This window comes from Cinclus cinclus, chromosome 26 (assembly GCF_963662255.1).
Source record: "Cinclus cinclus chromosome 26, bCinCin1.1, whole genome shotgun sequence".
In the NCBI taxonomy this organism is placed as follows: domain Eukaryota; kingdom Metazoa; phylum Chordata; class Aves; order Passeriformes; family Cinclidae; genus Cinclus; species Cinclus cinclus.
Genome location: NC_085071.1, coordinates 6,312,254 through 6,318,461, shown reverse-complemented (window position 1 = coordinate 6,318,461; position 6,208 = coordinate 6,312,254).

The following is a 6,208-nucleotide window of genomic DNA, read 5'->3' as shown; positions in this document are numbered from 1 at the left end:
GAGCGGCCCCGCCCCGCGCCCGGAGCCCGCCGGGGCCGCGCGGGGGTGGGCGGGGCTCCGGGAAGGGGCGGGGCAAGAGTTGAGGGGCGTGGTTGACGCTGAGGGGCGTGGCCGCCATGGGGGTGGACAATGCCGGGCTGCGCTGAGGGGCGTGGTCTCTGTGAGAAGGCGTGGCCGCCGTGAGGGGACGGGTCTGAGGGGGGGGGCAGCGGCCCTGGCGGTCACGGAGTCCCCTCAGGAGCCGGGGGTCCCCGCGGTCTCCCCGCCCATGGTGGCGGGGACATCCCTGTGTCAGCCATGGGCGCCCCGGGCGTGAGGCACCGCCCGAGGCTGGTGGCGTGCTCGGTGACAATGTCTGGGAGCGGCCTTGGCGGGGCCGCAGCCCTGTACGTGTCCTCTTCCCCCCACCTTCCCCGCCATCGGCTCAGCCCGCTTCACCCTCAAGTGAAAAACTTCAAATCTAGAAACTTCCCCCTCACAGAGCACAGCAGCACGAACAGCTCCTTTCCTGGCGTGAGTAAAAACCCATCCCAGGAGGCAGTTGAGTCTCCAGCCTTATTTTCCCCTCACTATTAAGGTCAGTGACTGAGGAGCAGGACAGAAAAATGTGCGGGAGAACAGGGTGAGACATCGGAAAGAGAAGAAACCATGCTTTTTTCCAGCCTTTCCACCAAAACAGCAGAGCCTGCCACCACATTTTCCCCATGCCCTCGGCAGCAGAGCGGCTTCCACGGCTCGACGCCTCCCGCCCTTGCTCCCAGTCCTTGCCTTCCTTTTGGCAGCCCAGACTGTATTTTTAATAGTCTGAGTGCGGCTGCAGCTGAGCGTCTCGGCAGAGCCGTTCCCAGGGCAGGCCGCGGCTGCGGCATCCCCCGAGGTGGCACGGAGTGACTTCAATGCCGTCTGTGACCCGGGATGAGCCTGCCTGTAATTTGTACCCAAATGCAGCCCGGGATGGCTCCACATGGAATGGTTACCGACGGAGCGCTCGCTGCTGATAACAAAACCTCCTGTCTCCCCAGGCGTTTACTGCCCTCGCTTCTGCATAACCGGATGTCTTTACGCAAATATCGGCTTTGAATGCCCTTGAATTCATCTGGAGCAGGAAAAACTGCTGCGAGCCCCTCTGCGGAGCTGATAGGGCTGTGCCACCGATGTGACAAAGTCCTTTCGATTCCCATTCCTGCAGCTTCTGGACGGCCCCAGCTCCCCGGGAGCCAGTGGAATATCCGTCTCTGGTTTGGAGTCCAAGGAATCTCGCTGATTCACGGGGTGGAGACAGTCTGGGCTGGAAATCAGTGTGTCACTGGAACCAAGCTGATGTGGGGCTGTGCAGTCCAGTCCTGGCCAGGAACCTCCCTTGGTAATTACCCGTTAATTAATTGCAGCCTGTACCACGAAGGATACTGTCCCACCGTTGTTGTTGTTGGAACGTGGGTTCCAATAAAAGGAAATAAATTTCCCTTAAATGGGGTTGTCACAGACACTCCACAAGCATCTGTCTTAGGCTTTGCATTCACTGTTTTTGCATGGCAGAGTAAGAAATTTTCACCAGTTGGGGCGAAATGTGGATTCAGGAACTGGTTTAACGAGGGGCAAAGGAAAGTTGGATTCTCTGTCTGCTCAAAAAGGCAGGAGCTGAGTCCTTATTCAGGACAAGGAGCACTGAGTCAGGTCCTCCCCCTCAGTCCAAGGACTGAGCCTTCTTCTCTGCTTCACCAAAAAGTTGAAAATCCCAGGGTTTTGTCCAACTTGCAGTACTTTCCAGGGCTCCCCACCTGCTGCAGAACAGGCAGTGGTTTAGCACAAAGAAACAGCTCTCCCACGGTGCCCACAAAGGTGGGTGTAGAGCAACAAATTTGAGGTCTGCGAGGCACTCGGGGCCTTTTTATGTTTCCCAGCCCCACAAAGGAGCTGCCAGGGCTGTTTTTCCCTCACCACTGCTGCATTTCTGCTCTGACAAAAGCTCTCCCCTGCTGGTATCTCGCAGAGCAGCTAATAGCTTATTTCATTTATGCCCAGCTGCACCAGCCCTGGCTCTGCTTTAATATCTTTCCAATTATTTCACTTTCAGATGACATTTTCCTGGTTCCCAGCTGCCATTTACCAAACCCCTCATGCTCCATTCAAATGAAACCTCTAACAATGCTCAGTCTGAAAGCTCTCGATTATTTTTCGTCTTCAGTAATTGCTGCTTGTATCATTCTGGATTTATTTATTTCTTCTTTACAACACTTAGAATTAATTTGTCCACGCTTTACATAATAAATCACCAGTGCTCCTAACAATCCACAGGGAAATGAGCATCACCCACCTTTAACAGCAGTGAGGAATGAGTCAGGGAAGTTCAGTGACTGACTCAAAGCTAAATTTGCACTGAGCCACAGAGTGGGAACAAAGCAACTCTGGCCCCCCACGTGTGCTCAGTGGGTCACTCCCTCAATATTATTTTGTGCTGCATTCAGGAGCTTCATTCCCATTTGACAGAGCAGCAAAACAACGTGCAATTGTTTCACTTCTCTGGCATTTTTTGCCTTTCTACAGCAGTTTTTCCATCCCAAACTTTCCAAGTGCTTTTGAAACTGGAGGCATCAGATGTTGAAGATATCAAAGCTGGCCCTCTCCTGCCCTGGCTGTGCGTGTTCCTCCAGTGGAATTCACTACCACGCTGACCCCGCTGCTCAGAAATTGGTTTTTATTTCCATGGCGAATTTTTCAGGCACGGGAGGAGCTCAGCACAACAGGTCATGTTGTCACTCAGTGGGACACACGTCTGAACATCCCATTTTAATTATAGCAAAACTGCTGTGAGAAGAAAGATGCTGAGGTGTTTGGGAAGGAAAGCATTCAGTGCTGGCTGTGGCTGGAAGCAGGAGCCTGTCCTGACTGTTGGGTCCATTAGAGCTCCTGAAAGCTGGACACAGCTGGGAGAAGAACCTGCCCAGGGACATCTATTAAAGGAAAGGCAGGACTGACACACCCTGGTTATAAATACCAGCATTCCCATTCCACAGCTAATTCGGGATCCTGCGCTGGGATGCAGCAGTGGAAGTGCAGCCACTGCAGGCCCAGCCCTCGTGTCACAGATGCTCTGCTGAGCTGCTGCCCCTTAAGAGTAATCCCAGGAGCTCCTCGTTCCTCCCTCCCATATCGGCACTTTGAGGGATTTTGGGCTCCATCCACCACCTGCATCCTGGGAGGAATGAATTTGTTACGGCTCATTCCTCTTTTATTGCCCCTTTGTGGAGTAGAGTTTGGGTTGGAGCTGCTGGGAGGGCGGGAGCCCGCCAGATTTCCAAGGATTGCGGGGGAAATCCAACTAGTGCCGGTGTCAGACTGCTTGCAGTTTGCTGTGATTCCCAACCAGCTGTCCCTGGATGGCTCATTTTCCTCCGGGGTGGCTGCCAAACTTTAGCATTAGCTGCAGTGAGCAGCTGAGGACACGCGTGGAGCTGGGCCCGGAGCTCACAGCTGCCACTGGGGAGAAATCCATGGAAAACAGCTCTGTGCTGCAGGCCGAGGCAGTTACCCCATCACAGGACACATCCCGTGTCATTGTGTGGGAAGGTGACCTCATCCCACAGTTTCTGGGAGCACTCTGGAGCACTCCTGTGCTCCACGGTCCAAGTTAGCACTGCTCTGAGCACAGAGGCTGGAGAACTCCATGTTTCTAGGAAATGTTCATCAAGAGCTTTCGGGGGCAGTAATTGCACTTGGAGTCATTTAACAAGCAATGGCCTTTCCGTGCTTCTTCCTTTTTTGTTTCCCCTGGTTACTGGCATATGGTCCTTTCCCCGGGGAGCTGGATGGTAATTAATGCATTTTGTGGTTAAATGTTTGGACTCAGCATCTCAGGGAGCCCGAGAAGCAGGGAGGGGACAAAGCAGGCATTGTCTGCAGGTTTCCCTCTGCTGTGAGTCCCCTCCATGGAGGCACCAGGGGCAGCTTTTTGGGAATGCTGACACAGGCAGAGTTTTCACCTCACTTCCTTTGGAACACAGGGGAACTTGAAGTGCTTGTCACCTGCCTGCCTTTGGAGGTGATATCCAAGGAGGGGGAGAAGGAAAGTTGGCTCTCAGGACCACACACACACACACACACACACACACACACACACGACAGGAGTAATTGAATGCCTGACTCTCCCCTTTCAGCAGGAGGCTGTTGCCGTGCTCTGCCCGGGGTTTCTCACTGCCCTACTTTCCAAATTCAGATATATCAGCCTGTCCTCTGCTGTGAGCATCAGGAAACAAAGATTTGGGCTTCTCCCTTCTGCAGGAAGAGGCCTGGAAAGGATGAAGAAGCAAAGATGGAGCTGGGTCTGAGTGCTGGGAAACTTTGGCATGGCAGCACTGTGCAGACGCACACACACCAGGAGTCCTTCAATAAAAACCCCATATCCACTGCATTCCTCATTTGAAAAGCTATTTGGGAAAGAGGAAAAAAAAAGACTGTTTTGCGAGCCTGATGAAAATCTCTATTTCCCCCTCTTCATGTATAAAAGTTGCTTGAAAGTAAATAAATTCAGGTATTGGCTGTTTTCTTTTAAGGTTAGTCCCCAGGTGATTCAAACACCTTGGCTGATAAGATTTGAAGAAGAAAAAAGCACTACACAACCTGCTTCTCCAGAAATAACAACCCCAGCTTTGCCTGGCTGAGGTTGATTAAGTGGTTAAATCAGCCACACTCCCTGCAGCAGCAATCAAACGCTGCCACCACCAAGGTTTCCTGCTGAATTCCCATCATCTGAAAAGCCTGGAAGTTGCTGGTAGCTGGGGGCTCCCCTAATGAACCCTGTCTATTATATGGACATGGAGCTGAAATGTCAGAAATTCTGTTTGCTTTGGATTTTTAATGGGCTGCAGGGTCGGAGGGAGCTGTGGAAAGGCAGAGCCAGCTCTGTGTGCTGCCTGTGTTTCTGTGTGTGGGGAAAAGGGGAGCAACAGCCCCTTCCCAGCTTCCAGCCACCCTCCCATGGATCTGCAGGGATCACTCCAGTCATGGCAATGACACCAAGATGCTCTGTTTTCTCTCTGAGGTGCAGCTCAACATCAGAGAGAAAAAGATCCCCCCCCAAAAAAAAGAAGTCCAACATAAAACCTCTTCATCTCCAGGCTGGCGTGATCCAAAGCTGAGTATTAGGGAAAAATCCCTCCCTGTGAGGGTGGGGAGGCCCTGGCACAGGTTGTCCAGAGAAGCTGATGCTGCCCCTGGGTCCCTGGCAGTGTCCAGGGATGAGCAGGCTGGGATAGTGGAAGGTCTCCCTGCCCATGGCAGGGGTGGAACTGGATCATCTTGAAGGTCCCTTCCACCCCAAACCATTCCATGATTCTCTGATTCCATCAGTGCAGCACCTGATAATCCATCCCAGTTTAGGGCAGGACTGTCACCTCCACAAAGCCAAACCACTTCTGTACAGAAGTTTTACATCTCTGCTCTGCTCTGCCTGTGGGGTGAAGCTGTGCATCCCAAATCCCCTGAGCTTTCCAGGAGGTTCTTTGGGCAAAGTCCACATCTGGGATGAATGATTTTCATCCCAAGGAACAAAGGGAACACCTCTCCCAGAGCCACCCTGCTCCACACCGATGGCGTAAATGCTGATCTGACTCAAGCAGTGACATGATGAATGTGGGGTTTATTTCCTCCTACCTGAGTCACACTGGAAGGAGCCAGATTTTTTTCCAAGTACTCAGGAAAGAAAAGGAATTGTGGGCAGGACAAGAGGCCAAGATCTTGCAGTTCTACCAGGATTTAGAAATAATCTTTCTGATAAAATTATTTGCATTGCGGCAGCACGTAGAGTTCTCCAGCTCTCCAAACACAGGGACAGAAACTCCTCCACCTTCTCCAAACCTCGCAGCCTGAGGCACTGCCAAAGGAAAACATCCCAAATCCCTGGGATCCCCACAGCAGGACGGGGAACTGAACCCAAACCTCCTGAGTCACCGACTCCAAAAGCTGCTGCAGTCCCCAGCAAAGCCACTGTGCCCTGCAGACGGAGAGAACAACAACAGTCCTGGGGGGCAGGACCAAAGACTTCCCAAATCTTCCCATCTCTCTGCTCCTTATCTGCAGCACACGCTGGACCTGCTCAGGCTGAAATTCTGGTATTTCAAATCATCGGGTACTTGCTTTTGCAATTTTAATTATCACCTCTTGTACCCCGGTGGTTTGTCTGTGTAATGACTGCTGTAAGGCTCTTCGGGCA